Source organism: Moschus berezovskii, chromosome X (assembly GCF_049115385.1).
Source record: "Moschus berezovskii isolate FMDL1 chromosome X, NW_MosBer_1.0, whole genome shotgun sequence".
Classification (NCBI taxonomy): domain Eukaryota; kingdom Metazoa; phylum Chordata; class Mammalia; order Artiodactyla; family Moschidae; genus Moschus; species Moschus berezovskii.
Genome location: NC_142488.1, coordinates 38,248,678 through 38,262,912, shown reverse-complemented (window position 1 = coordinate 38,262,912; position 14,235 = coordinate 38,248,678). Strand labels below are relative to the sequence as shown.

Below are 14,235 nucleotides of genomic sequence, written 5' to 3'. Positions count from 1 at the left end.
CCGCGAAGCCGTTCCGCCGGGTTCATAACCCGAGAAGGCACGGGGCCTCCCGGGCCCTGCGCCCCTGCCCGCCCCTGCCGGGGCCCCGGGGCGTGACAGCTGGGCGCCCCGGGCGGGACCCGAGCCCAGCCTGCCCGCCGGGCCTGTTGGTTGGCGGCCGGCTGCGCTCGGGGCCCGGGGCTCGGGGCTCGGCGAGCTCTCCGGTCCCCGGAGCGGGGCCGAGCCGCAGGGGTCGCCCAGGAGGCCGAGGGGGCTCAGGCCACGGTGGGCCCGGGCTGGGTGCGCTGGCCGCTCGCTCCGGCTTTTTGTTTTGTTTTGAAGCCGGGCGTGGGGGAGGGGCAGCACCTTGTCAGTGAGAAATTTCCCGTTCACAAGACTCCGCTTGCAGAGTTTCTGTCCTGCCCTTGAACTGACAAGTGGATCTCCGCAGCGCGAGCCCCCGAGAGTCCATCCAGTCGCGCCGGGGGCGCGCGAGGGTGGGGGCAGGGGCACCCGCGCCGCGGCGCCGAGCCCCCGGGAGCCCGGCGGAGCGGGGCCGCCGCCTGCCCTCCTGGTTCCCGGGCGCACCCGTGAGCGCCCAGCCGAGCGGTGACTAATCTGCGGCTCTGGGCCTCTTGGCGCGCAGCCCGGGCTCGCCTCCCGCCCCCTCGTTCCTCCCTCCCTTCCTCGCCGGCCTCCCGGCCCCGCCGCGCCGAGCTCCGCAGAGAGAATCGCGCGGGCCGCCGCTGCCGCGTCCCCGGGAGTCTGGGAAAGCGGGCCGAGGCAGGCGGCTCCCGAGCAGTCTCTCCAGTCGCCCTTCTTCGACCCAGGCCCGAATGTGCGTGTGTGTTTTCTTCCCCGCAAGCACTTTGATCAGCGTTTCCTCAACGCAGCCGAGGAGCCAGGGCGAACCGGAGCTTTTAACCCCCTGCGTGCCGCCCCACGGTGGGCTCCGTGGGGAGGGCGCCGGAGGGAGACTAGTCGACACGGGGGCGATCGGTTTGGTTTGGCAAGCCGGTGTCTGGAAGAGCCCGACCGGATCCGAGGAGCTTGCCCAAGCACGGCAGGCTCTCCAGGGGAGAGCAGGCCGCGAGGCCCGGGGCGGTTCGTTAATGTTTCAGCCCGCTCGGGGCCGCACAGTAACCCGACCTGCCCGGCGAGACCAGGTGCGGGCTTGAAAGGCCTGGCAGGCGGTGGCTTCTGGAGGGGATCGGGAGTCCCCGGGGGGACCCACTTTCACGCACCCTGCCCGCTGGCGCGTGGACGGCTCCCAACCCGGGGTGGAGGCCTCCTTCTGGCCCCGCGGACTAGGCTCTGGCCGCCACTCCCTCCCCTGGCCAGGCCTCGCCGGGGAGTTAATGATTGATTTACTGGCTCCGCGCGGCCGGCGCCCTCCCAGCTATTTGTCCAAGCTGAGGAGTTGCTGGAGAGAAGCAAAGGCCGGGAGCGCGGGGGTCGCCTGGGAAGGGAAGCCGCGCTACCGACGGGAATGAGCAACCACTTGATCAGCCCCCACTGAGTGGCTCTAGCCGTGTCCGGGGCGAACCTGCTGGAGGCCCAGGCCGGACTAAGGGAGCATTGGGAAGCTCCACACGTAAACGGGTTGGCAGCTGGTGATTAGGCCGCCCGGTTTTATGAGTCATAATGGGTCCCCCGCCTGGCCCTCAACCTGCTCGCTGTGGACTCGGGGCCCGGGGTCCAGGCGGTGGACCGTTCCGGGCGTGCAGAGGGGGATGCTCTGGGGGGCCCGGACCGCCGAAGGCGTTGCGCAGGATTTCCTCTCATTTCTCGCAGAAGGCAACACAAACACCCTAAATCAAACCGCTCCGACAACCGAGGGCTCCACACAGACACATCAATAAGGATTTCGCCTCCCGCGTTCGAACGCACTGAAACACTTGTCCTATTTTTATGCAAATGACACCACACAAATAGATCTCGCAGGCCCCGGAGTGGGGCGAGAGGAGGAGGGGCGCCGTCGCCCCAGCCTGGGGGCTGTGAAGCGGGGAGGGAGTGCCAAGCCCGCACCCCGGGACCCGCGCCGGTTCGGGCGCAGCGGGGCTGGTACTGGCCAGGCAGCCCGCCCCGCGCGCAGTGGCTCCCTGCCAGCGCCGCCAAGTCGGCCGCGTCCCCAGGCTGCCTGCAGAGGCGGATTAGGGAAGGAGCGAAGCGAGCCTGTGACTAATCGCGGGGCCTCGGACCGGAGCACCAAGGCCATGTGCGACTGACAGGATCGACACTAGCAGAGGACACGGCGACGCCTCGCTTAATTGCAGGCTTAAAAAATTGCCGCCTGAGCAGCTCCGGTGCGGAGCCACGGCGTGCGCTCTGGGCTGGGGAACGCGCCGGGGGGACCTGCGCTCTAGCCCCCGGGAGGGAGGTTTGGCGTCTCCTGGATCGAGGGATCTGACCCTCCCGTCCTTCCCCGACTCTGCAGGGTCCCCCCACCCCCACTCTGCTTGCGGACCGACTGTAGCTGAGCCGACCAGTAAAGTAAGATCCAGCTCCCAGGCCTAGGTTTCTGGCCCTTTCCCCCATGGGCCCCACGTTCCCCCTGCTCACCGTAGATCCTATAAAAGAGACTATACGGTTGGAGATGAGAGAGTCCAACAAACCCTTAATATAAAAACCACACACGTGAACCACTTTCTTCTCTTCCCTCCTCTTCTTTCTCCACCGGCTGATACAAAGCCCCGAATGACCAAAGGGAGGGAGAGACGAGTCAGGGCTTCAAGGGGCGAGGTCACCGAGTGCCCCAAACCCAGGGCCCACAGACATGCACCCTAGGGTCTCACCCCTGGTCACAGTCCCTCTACCCCAGACGTCCTTCCTGGAGCGCTGAGGCCTCTCGGGGGAGAAGGGGGGAAGCGTCGGCAGGCAGACCGGCCTGTGTGTGAGAGGGGAGGGTGGAAGGCGGGGTGGTGGGGAACCCAGCGAGAGAAGTTTCCACCACGCTCTGGTCGGCTGCTGCCAAAATCCCCGGGCCCCTCCCCGCCCGCACCGCCTTCCGTTGCCACCACAAGTTTGGTTTAACGAGAGCTCGGGACAAAAGCAAACGTTTTCTATAGACCCCGAAAACAAAGGGGAAAGAGACGCGCGGGGCGGCCGAGAAGCGGCTGCTAGTGTAATGGTGCCGGGCGGACAGCAGAGCATTAGAACTGCAAAAGCCGCGCGGGCGGGAGGAAGTGCGAGGCGGGAGGCGGGAGCGCGGGGAGGGCGGGCGGGGGAGGGGCGCTGCGCCATGTTTCCGTGTCACCCGCCGAGTCGCCGGCGCTGAGCTCGGCCGCCGGCTCCCGCCTGCCTCCGTAACAGCAGAAAGCGTGCGATTAGCAGCCAGACAGGCGGGGACTCCGGGCCCGCGGGGCCGCCGCACACGCCGCCCGCGGCCCGGACCCGCGCCCCCCCGCCCGCCGGGTAATCATCCTCCTCGCCGCAGCGCTGTGTGCACTCTCATTAAAGCAGGGAGGCTTTTCTCTGCGCACTCGCTCAGCTCCCGCTGGCAAAACAACGCCTTCCTCGGCCGGGCCCTGGGCCAGGAGCGCCGGGGAGGGCGGGACGGGGGAGGAGGGGTGAGGCAGGGCAAGCGGCGCAGGTCATCTCGGCTGCCCGATCTCCTCCGGGCACGGAGGAGATGGGGAGGGTCCATCGGCCCTCTCCACGCGGAGTGCCAAAGTCCGAACCCCGTACCAGTGCCGCCATGACCTACGCTGGTCCCCCGCTGGAGGCTAGAGTGAGGGCCCAGGGGAGATGAGTGTGTCTGGTTTGGAGAGCGGGGGCGGACACCGGGATGGCTCCCAAAACAGGTTTTGCCCCATCTGTCTTGGAACGACCTCTTAAGGCCAGAAGCCGGATCCCACGGTTGGCGGCCCTTCGACCCTCAGGAAGACCCCAGTCCCCGAGCTTCGGGCCTGATTGCACAGAAAGGATGGGAGATGGGGGCGGATGGGGCGCGGCTGCGCCTGGCCCTGAGCTTCGGAGCCCCATTTTCTCCTCCGCGATCTCTGCACACAACAGTAGGCAGCCTCTCCCAGCACCACGCGCCCAGCTGCAGGGCCCGGGAGCAGGTGTTCCTGCCCGGCCGGAGTGGCGGCTCCGCGCCCCTCCCGTCCCAGCTGCAGGGGGAGCCGCGCTGATGGTGGTAATAGAGAAAGGTCTCGCTGGACCGTGAGCAGGGTCCTCCGGGTTTAAATGGGGATGCCCCAGGGCGAGGGCGGCCACCTGAGACCAGGAGGGATCGAAGGTGACGCGCGACCAGCCCTCGTCTGGAACAGCCCTGGGGGCCAGCGGAGGCCGCTCGGGGCGGCGCAAGGGCTTCCGGCCCCGGTGACTGCGGCGGCGGCGGCGGGGCGGCTGGGAAGTTCCCGGGGCGGCCGCGAGGAGCACCCTCCTCTGGCTGCCGCCGCCGCGCAGCTTTCGGAACGGCGCCCTAGGAACCTCTCTGCGTCTGGCAGCGCCGATCTCGGCCGGCGCGGGGATGGGGGCTGCGGGGTGGTCCCGACCCGGCCCCGGGCAGGGCGGGGGAGGCGGGGGCCGGGACCCCGCGGGAGCTGCGGCGCGCCTCCCTGCCCCCGCTCCTCGCCGCCGCTGATATGGCGGGCACGTGAAGCGCAGTTCGGCGCCTCGGCGCCAGCCAGGGAGCGGCCTGCCCCGCCGGCTCAGCTTACCCGCGGGCCCAGGAACGCGGAACCGAGCCCGGCCGGGCCCCGCAGAGCCCGCGCCCCCGCCCCGCTGCCAGCTCGCCGCGGCCCCGCACCCCCCTCCCCGCCCGCGCCCGGCCTTGGGGCCGCGCCAGACGGCTCGCCCGAGGGGAACTCAGGCTGACTAATGGGACGCGTGTGGGCCTTACGTGAGGCCCGGCTGTCAGCGGATGCCCGCTCGCTCGGCGCCTACGCCGCGGCCAGGCTTTTCGGGGAAGGACAAGAGGAGGGATTTCCCCGCCCGGCGGTTTCGACTCCCTGGGGACTATCCGGCCGCGGCTAGCCCCGGGCTTTAGGTCGCGCCCGGAGGGGGCCGACTCTGCGTGCGCCCGGCGCCGAGGTGCGAACCCGGGATGAGGGGGGAAGAGGTGGGATCTCGGGAGCTCTAAGCCGGAGGTGGGCGCAGAGGCTCATCAACTCGGCCTGGGGTGCCTGCCTTGATGTTTGCGATCTGGCCAGCGGCTGGGCTGGGGGAAATTTACAGGCCGCTCTGCAGGCCTGGAGTTCAATACCGAAACCCCCCTCAACAAAGTCTTCCGGAAACCCCTTGGTGAGATTTTTGTGCGAGAAAAGGATTTTATAAGGCTCCTCGAGAGTCCGGTTCGGCTGAGGGTTCTCAGGTTCCGGGGCTCATGACGCCTTTTCCTTCCTTTACAGGGGCCTGTAAAAATCAGCAGAGTTTCTTATTATTTCGCATTAACAACCGCTTCGTGTTGACATAGTTATATGACCCTCCCAAATATAACTACCTGTTTAGTTTCAACACACGAGCGAGACGGTGAAACACAAACAGCGATCAGGAACTCAGAGAAGGAAAACCCGGCTGCGAGCTTGGGGTTGGAGGCAGGATAATTCCTGATCACGCATCCCTGGTTTTATTCAGCCTAATTACACTAGTAATCCTGCCCCCCACGAGAAAGCCTGAAACGCTGTCGTCGAGGTGCGACTTTTCCTGGGGAGTCCCGCGGATGAGGAGGGGGTTGCTGATGTAGAGGAGGTGGGTTTTAAATGTCACTTCCAAATGAAAATGCTTTCCTTCAGCCTTTTTCTTTTTCTGATGCAGTTTTCGAAAGGAGCATTTTTGCGAGATAAGAAGTGACCGATCAAAATCGCTGAGGGGAGGTTGTAAGCAGCCGCTTTGCCTCAGCTTAGCCTTATCTTATCTTTCACACTTGCATGGCGGAAAAAAAAAATTGGCTTATCTTTATCCCCACCCCCTTCTCGCCTTAATTGCTAAAAAACACTGGTGTGTTAAACGGGGAGGAAGGAGGTCTCAGGATTGTCAGTGGAAAGGGAAGATTCAAAAATGTGGACACTTGTGGGGGGGAAGCCAGGGTAGCAGGGTTTATTGTTTCCCCCAGGCCTTTCTAGTACAGCGCAGAAAAGGTCCAGTCCGAGGTGGAAGGCTCGATGGCCAGATTAAAAAAAAAAATCTGGGTATGGCCTTGGGTCGTGTGGCTTCCCTAGGCCTCGCTTTCTCCGCCCTGCGTTTACCAACCTCACCTTCCCTTCATCTCTCAAAAGCTGGCGGTGGGTCTCGGGTTGAGGCCTCTCATTCTGCCTTCGTTCCCCCGCCTGCCTTTTCCTCCCCTCCACCCCGCACACATCCCTGTTTGGGGGAGGGGGATGCAAGGCTGGGACGCATGGCCTGCTGGAAATCATTAAAATATATGCGAGTGTCTGCAAACACACACTTTTAAATCATGGCGTTTCCCCTCCACGCTGGTATATTTAAACTCCAGAGCGAGCTAGATCTCCTCCCTCTCAGTCGTTTGTCTGTGTCACCGACAGGCCGCTAATGGCCGGGCTTCCAGGCGCTGTGCATTATGCATTAGCCTCCTCCGAGCGCCGCACACAGAAGGTTCTGTCAGGCCTCGCAACACAAACCACCCAGCGCCCCCCCTCCACCCCCGCACTCGCGGCCGGGGGCTGTGCGGTGGCCAAAGTGCTGGAGATCCTGGGATGCGGGGGTCGGGGCCGCGCATCGAGAGCGAAGGCCGAGCCGAGTGGACCCGGAGTGGGAATCGGGGGCGGGGGTAGGGGAAGTGCCGCGGATTAGGCCGTTTGGAATCCCCCGCCCTGCGCTAGCCCCAAGTTTTGCTCCTGGCTGACCTTCCCTAGGCACCTGCCCCGCTCCACTCACCTCGGTGCCCGACTTTGTGGGGGTACTTAGGGACAGGCCAGCGCCGCGTTTCCATCTGCTGGGCCGTACTCCCTTCCGGCCCGGAGCGAGGGGCTGGCGGAGCCTTCCGGATCCCTCCAGTCTCCGGGGAAAGGGTTCGGGGTGGTGCCTGTGCGCGGGGTCCCGCGGCCGCCGTGGAGGGAAGCTGCCTAGAAAACGTCTCGGGCCGAAAGCCTCCTTGCAGGGTCTGCGAGCGAAGAGTTGGTGTTCTCCGCCCCCTCTCCCCGCGGTTCCCACTCACTGCCCCCGGCTGGGTCAAATATGAGCTGGAGGGACCTCGCTAAATAAGCAGCCAGGACGGGACGTGGCGTCCGAGTTTATCTACAGGAGCATCTAGCCGAGCTCGGCGGCTTTCAGGTCTCTTAAGCCAGAACCAGGTGGGACGCAAGACGAGGCCTCCCCAAGCCGCCAACACCCATCTACTCAGAAAGTCCCTCCGTGTCAACGGTAGTTCACCCACCCGCGCCTGGTCAGAGCCTGAAATCGAGCGCAGACCAGAAATTTTGAGAGGCAGTTGCTGCTACCATGTTGGGCCTGCCTTCCGGACCCTCCTCCAGAGGAGGCCCAATAACCCTTCAAAGAATAGACAGAGCAGCCATCTTCAACCTGGGGACTCCTAGGTCTGCTGCTGCTGCTGCTAAGTCGCTTCAGTCGTGTCCGACTCTGTGCGACCCCACAGACGGAAGCCCACCAGGCTCCCCCGTCCCTGGGATTCTCCAGACAAGAACTAGCAGACTCCTAACCAGGGAAGGCAGCTACCTTTAGATGTTTCCAGTTAACTGAAATCCCTGGGACCAAGATGCCTTTTGCTTGAGGGATGGACCAGTGGATCTTCTAAGTGGCACCCGTGGTAAGCCCAGAGTTCTTTTATAAAGTGACCAGGAAAGACTGTTCCTGGGGGTGTTTGTGTATTTTTAAAAATACTTAAAGTAGCTCACAGTATAAAAATACATTCTCTGTAATCACCCCAATCCCACCCATTTCAGTACCCCGGGTCATAGAAGAGAACAGCTGCTGAAGAGCCCCACTGGGGCCTATAAAGCTTTATAATTTAGTCCCCACATGTATGTTACAAACAAACCCCACACATCATGCTGGGATCCCAGGGTCCCCCAAACTCCAGGTAGGACCCTCACTATGGGATGCATGGCCTTTCCCCTAGGCCTTGGGCAGCGAATGAAGGTGTGGAAGAGGACCTGGCGGGCCTTATACAATCAACCTGGCAGGAGAAGGGCGACCAGGCTCCAGGCCTGCTCCTCGAAGCGCCAACCTGCTTGTCCAGTTGCAGACGCTGGATAGAATGGGCAGCAGGAGAGTGCCCGAGAGCCATAGGTTCTAACTGGGAGGCCTTTCCCAGGGGACCAGCGGCAGGTGGGAGGGGGTGGCCCCTGCAGCTCGGTTGGAAGCACCTCGCCTTTCTGTGCCTATTTATTTCTCCGCTGCCTTTGCGGCCTCCCCTCCCTTGCGCTCACTCTCTGGCTCTCTCCCACCACCGCCTCCTCCTCTGCTTTCATTGAAATCCTCCCCTTGCTGAGTGCCGAGTGTAGCAGCCTGACCCCCAGGTCAGCTCCCAAGGGACTCCTGGGAGGGCAGGGAAGGGAGGGAGCAGGAGGAGGCCCGCACACGCTGCAGGCTCCACAGTGTCCCCAGCTCCCAGAGCCCCTTCCTGAGTGGGGGTGCGAGATGGGACTGCTTCTCCTCCCTGGAACAATGCCAGTGAATTGGGCCAATAGGTGTAAGCTCCCTACTCCTCCTCCACCTTAGAGCACCTCCAGAAAAATCTCACCTTTTAATTCCCAGTGAGTCATGAATCCCCTCCCCCTCACACATTCATACCTCTTAGGACTCCCTTAATAAGATATTTTAAAAATCCCACAGAGTTGGAAATGTATCCCTCAGAGATGGAAGAGAAACATTTTAATCCCACCAACTTGCACAAAGATACCATGGAGGCAAGACTCCTTAAAAAGGGTGTGTGTGTGTGTGTGTGTGAATGCTGCAAATTACGTCAAAGGCAAATTTACTGGTCTGTTTGTCTCCAGCATCAAATTTCTCCCACAGTCAGCCCTTCTCTGGCCCCTTCGCATTTACAGCACCGCCCCTCTCCCCAATTCATTTTTAACTCTAGGACTTTTAAAGGTAGACAAACAGGCCCCTTTGTCAGCAGCCCCGGGAGGCCACAGGACTAAAAGAGAGGCTGCAGGCTCCGTGTTTTCACTTGGTTCCTGGATTTTCCAAAAGTTCTGGACGGTTACATGCAACTTTTAACTCTGGGAAAGGCCCCTGCCTGGGGGAGAGAGTTGGGGAGGCATGGGAAGGGGAGAGAAGGTGGCCGGGCAAGGGGCCAGGGTCTCTGCGGCAGCCTAACTGAGCCGGAAGAGGCTGGCACGGCTCCTAATTCGCCCAGGCCAGCTCTCCCGCGAGGCCCACAGTGGCGCAGCGGCCTCCTTGCCTCCTTGTGGCCTCTGAACCGCATTCAGAGAGTTTCCCCACAAATACCCAACTTCAGCCTTCCTGGTTATTTTAGACTTGTTTTGAATAAAAGGAGTCGCTTCAAAAAGAAATGTTGCTACAACACACAACCAGAGGCCTTTTCTCCAGCTGTGTCTGTAACTTGCATGCGTTCAGTCTAATAACTTTTAATGTCTGGCCCTAAAATGTCTTTATAAAAAATAGCTTTACAGCATAATAGTCCAGGTGTCTTTCTGCTTGTTACCAGAGATTAAAAAAATGTGTGGGTTCGCTTTCAGAGACATCCACCTCCAGAAAGATGGGGAAGAAAAAGGCATACATTCTATTATGCAGGCGCGAGTCCTGGAAGCGGTGGCGGCCCCGCAGGGCTGGGGACTGTTCACTGGGGCACTTGCCTGCCCGTCTTTTGCATCAGTTGTTTCAAGCAGCTCTGGAGCATGAAGATTTAATTCTGCCCGAAGTTTCAGGTTTCAAACGGTAGAGATGTTTCACTTCTGCTTTGAAAAGAGCTGTTTTTATAACTATGTACTGAGAACTAAAACAGAATAAATAAAATCGCACTTAACACTAGTCCTACAGTCAGGATTAAGTCTAATTTTTTTAAAGGGATCTACTAGCTAGAGCTGATTTTGGCCTTGACCTTGACTTAGTAATCAACTTGAGATGCTTTTGATTATTTTTGGTATGGAGACACTCCAGGATATTTAAAAACTTTCCGTGTGGATTTACAAGCCACCTCCATTTCAGATTGATGTTCTCATCGAGCTTGCACCATCTTGTCCTTAGGCAGAAAGAGACTCCCCCACCTTCAGCATAAAAAGACCCTATCCATTAACCGAGTGGGGTCACCTATTGCGGTGAGGTCCCGGCCCCGCGGTCTGGGTGCGGTTAGGCCGGAACACCCCTCCCCCTACTCCCATCCCTTCCCGCCTGCTTCTCGAACTGGGGCTTCTCAGCTCGCCTTAGAGGCTCTGCGCTCCGGGGAGGCCGGAACCTCGCTTCTCCGCTTCCCCCTCTCGCCTGCCTGCCCCTACCCTAGCCACCACCCCCGCCCGCGCGCCCAGCGCCGCGCCGGGTGCGCTGGAGAAGCTCAATACGTGTCAATTGAATTGAACTGCTGCGGGCGCAGTCTGTACGCCGCCGCCGAGCTCCGATCAGCACGACGTTACCGAGTGGAAATTTATGGAGCGAACGGTGTAAGCCAAAAGTTGCTCCCTGCCAAGGAAAATAAAACGCGGGAGATAATCTCCCGAGGCAGGGGTGAGGGGCCAGGACAGACCCTCCAATCATCTGAGATGCAGACTGTGAAATGCACGAGAAAGGGGAGAAATTCTGGCGAATCTCCGCTCCCCTACCGCCCCCACCCCCGCCTCCTGGTGCCCCACGGGCTGCCTCCTCCGTCCCCCGCCTCTCCAGACAATTCCCACACAATCGAAACGTCCGGGGAACTCGGGCGCAGAGTTCGGGCGGAACGGCCACCGTGGCTCAGGGTGGTGTCTAAAGGTAGTTCTTGACACCGAAATGGGAAGGGGCTCCTCCGGGAGGAAGGGGCGACCCAAGGCGGGGATGGGCACCGACGCGCACCCGCCGGGCTCCACTGGGTCTCGGAGGGGACGCGCGACCGGGAGAGCGCAGAGCTGGTGGCGAGAGGAGGCAGCGGCGGCTGCCGCTGGGGTTTGACAGCTTTGGCTGAGCGGAGTGCGAGGCGCTTTATGGTAATTGCGGTCCTCCACTGGCCTTCTGGGTAGCGAGGGGAGTCTCGGCGCGCGGCTGGGAGAGCCGCCCCCGCCGCCCCCATCCCCTCGGCTCAGGATCAGCCGGCCGCCCGCGCCGCCGCCGCCGCCGCCGCCGCCCGAGTCGGTCTCTGGTTCGCCCAGGACGCGCGCCCGGGCGGGGTGTGCGCAGCCAACACGGTCCGAGCGGCGGAGAGGAGGGCAAGGGGCTGGGGTGGGGGGCGCCACCCAAGTGGTCTGTGGTTCGGACCCAGAGAAGCGAAAGACACCGAGGATCGATGACGGCTGGGGAAACTCGGGCAAACCTTTACTGGGGAATCACCCCTCCGAAACCCCACCGCTGAGGCGCCGCAGCGGAGGGTGAGCGGAGGCTTGGGGAGCTCAAACTTGCGAGAGCTGGAGGCGGCGGCGGGCGGGCGGGCGGCTGTCGCCCGAGCGCTGCGCCTGCGGGGGGAGGGGAGGCGGCTGCTGGGAGGGAGGGAGGGGGGGAGGGCGGGCGAGAGGGCGGAGGGAGGGGGAGGAGGAAGAGGAGGGAACCAGGGAGGGGGGACGCGTTGGGATCGCGGCGTGCGGCGGCAGACGGAGCCCAGGCTCCCAGCGGCAAGGTGAGCAGAGCTACGCTCCTCGCAGAACGCGGACCGAGCTCGGCGGCTGCGGGGGAGACGCGCCGGAGCCGCGACCGAGAGCGGGAACCAGGCGGCGGCGGAGGGGGAGCCCGCGAGCCGCCGGGCGGGGAGCCCAAGCCGCGCTGTCGCTGCGCAGGGACGACTTGGCCAACACACTCACACACTCACACACACCCAGCCCGAGCGGGCGCTCGCGGCGAACCGTCAACATGGCGCTGGGGCTCCTGCCCGAGCGCGGGCGGCAGCAGCGGCGGTGCGGGAGCTGCTGAGCCCGACCGAGCCCGGCCCAGCCGCCGGAGCCCCGAGGATCGCGCGGGGTTGTCGCCACCTGCCCGGAGGCTTTGAGCCCGCCCCGCCCCGCCCCGCCCCCACCCGGCCCAGAGCCCACCCCTCGGCGGGGCCGACCCCGAGGGCAGCCGGCTGGCAGCAGACGGCGAGGGAGGCGAGCGAGCGCGGCGCCGCGAGCGGGCTGCTGGCAGCCGGGGACGGCAAACTTTGCTGCTCGCCGCGCTTCCCCGGCCCGGCTCCTTCTTCCGTCGCCAACGTCGCCACCCCACTTTCCTCCAACCCCGCACACCAGTTCCCATCCACCCCGTCGCCCCTTGCTCCTCCTCGCCGCCTCGACTCTGCTCCGGGGAAAAACTTCAAAGCGCCGGATCGCAGTCTCTCTGCTTACTCCCCGGCCGGGGATTTCAGGTCAGTGCCCGGAACACCTTTCCCCAGGGGAGGCCGGGCGGGCGAGCGTGCGGGCAGGCGGCGGGCTGCAGTCGGCCCCCTCCCTCGCGGCCCCCGCTCGCGGCGGGTGGCTTCTTTTGACTCTCTGGCGTACCCCCTCGAAGCTTGTGCCTCGCGCTTCACTTTGGCTGCTTTGCTCGCTTTCATTTTTATTTCCTAGCTATAAGTTATTAAAAATGCAGCCAAGCTAAGCGGCCCCAAGTGGGCTCCGGGGAGGGAGGGGAGTGACGGGGGGGTGCTGCAGCCTCCCGGGGGGCTGGGAGGAGAGCGGGGAGTTCACGGAGTGGAAGTTTGCAGCCAGTGTGTGCCTGTGTGCGCGGGAGCGCGGTCGTCGCTGAGCGCCGGGAGTCGGGCGCCGGGTGGGGGGGGGGCGGCGAGGGGGAGCTGGGCTGGAAGCTGGGAAGCTCGGCTCGGCGTTAGCTCGCTAGCAGGAAGGGGAGGGCGGCGGGTTCCCGTCTGCTTTCTTTTTCGACTCGGGAAAGAACTGTAAAAACCCCCAGCCGCCGCTGCCTCGTCTCGCCTCTCCGGGGGCCGCTCGTTCCTGCTCGTGGAACGGCGGCGTGTGCGTGCGCAGGGTGTGTGTGGCGGGCGCCCCGGGCCGAGCCGAGCTCGACCTGCTGCCGCCGCCGCCGCGCAACTCGGGAGGGGAGTCCCGGGTTTTTTTTTTTTTTTTGGCTTGCTCCAAAGCGCCAATCACGTGGATTTAAAAAAAAAATACTAGGAAATCGAGCAGAGCGAGGGGTTCCGACTCGGCCCGTCCACCCGCCTGCCAGGTCAGACGCTTTGTTTTGTAAATGTTCTTTTAAAATTTTAATCTGCGACCCTGCTCCACCCCCACCCTCCCCGCGACGTCTTAGGGTTGGTTTCAAGTTGTGAGTCCCCAGGGGTGGGGGTAGATCGTGCGGGGGCGGCGGCGGGAAGGGAGGGCGGGGGGGTGGGGGCTAGACCTGGGCAGCTAAGAGTCTGGTGGGAAGCCCTGTAGGGCGTGTGCAAGTCTGTGGCCGGAGGAAGTTGGTCCCGCTCGGAGGGCGTGCGGCGCGGAGGCTGAGGGCGAAGAGGAACTTGCGCACCCGGCGCGATCCTCCGCCGAGGCGGGGAGGGCGAGGCGCCTCCGCGCCGCGGGGCCCGCGCTCGGAGCAGGCGGGCGGCTGCGCTGCAGAGCCTCCGCCAACTCGGGGGCTCGGGGCGGCGGCGACGTGCGCCGGCTGTTTACCAAGCAAGCCCTGGGGCGCCGTGTGCGGAGTAGGGCGGCTCGAGGCACGCGTGGTCCCGATGGGCTTCCCGCCGCCTGCACTCTCGAATGGGCACGTCCCCCAGTCCCTGAGACGGCTGAGCCTGGCCTCGTGTAGGCCGAGATCGGGCGAGGCTTAATTTGCTGTTAATGAATCTTTCCCAGAAAGTCCGCGATCTTCATCTAGTGAGTGCCCGCGCGCGAGGACGCGCGCCGCAGGCGTCTGAAGGGTGGGGGTTGGGGGAATGGAAGAGCGAAGGAGGGGGGAGGGTTATGTGTATTTAAAAACAAACCTTAAAAAGAAACCAGCGCGCTTCAAATAGGTATCCGTAGAGCCTCCTGTGTCTAGACTGCTCAGGGTTTTAGCTGGTTGTTTTTTTTTTTTTTTGAGAGAAGGCCAGAGATGGGGTAGTGCTATTTGGTTCTAGGGGTAGCCTCCTGGAGAAAAATCTTTTAAATGACTTGGGAATAAAAAAGTGGAGGAAATGGCCCACCCCAGAAGGTGGTGGGTGGTGAACGCAGACAGACTTGAGTATTTCTAGCCATCTGACACTTCCTGTGGCACTGGAAACGGACACCG

At 63.1% G+C, this 14,235-nt stretch overlaps 1 protein-coding gene across 9 annotated transcripts in view; it reads left to right on the top strand.

Moving 5' to 3' along the window:
• The window catches only part of BCOR (BCL6 corepressor), a 117,762-nt gene that overhangs the window by 60,497 nt on the left and 43,030 nt on the right, over positions 1 to 14,235 (top strand). For 2 of the 9 annotated variants that reach the window (XM_055437859.2, XM_088834107.1), the window contains exon 1: positions 12,110 to 12,385. The exons of 1 other annotated variant lie outside the window; for it this stretch is intronic. The gene's annotated coding sequence lies outside the window, so the exon portion shown is untranslated. Of the gene's footprint in view, positions 1 to 12,109; positions 12,386 to 14,235 lie in introns of those variants that run through there. 6 more of the 9 variants (XM_055437861.2, XM_088834108.1, XM_055437862.2 and 3 more) reach the window with 4 other exon arrangements.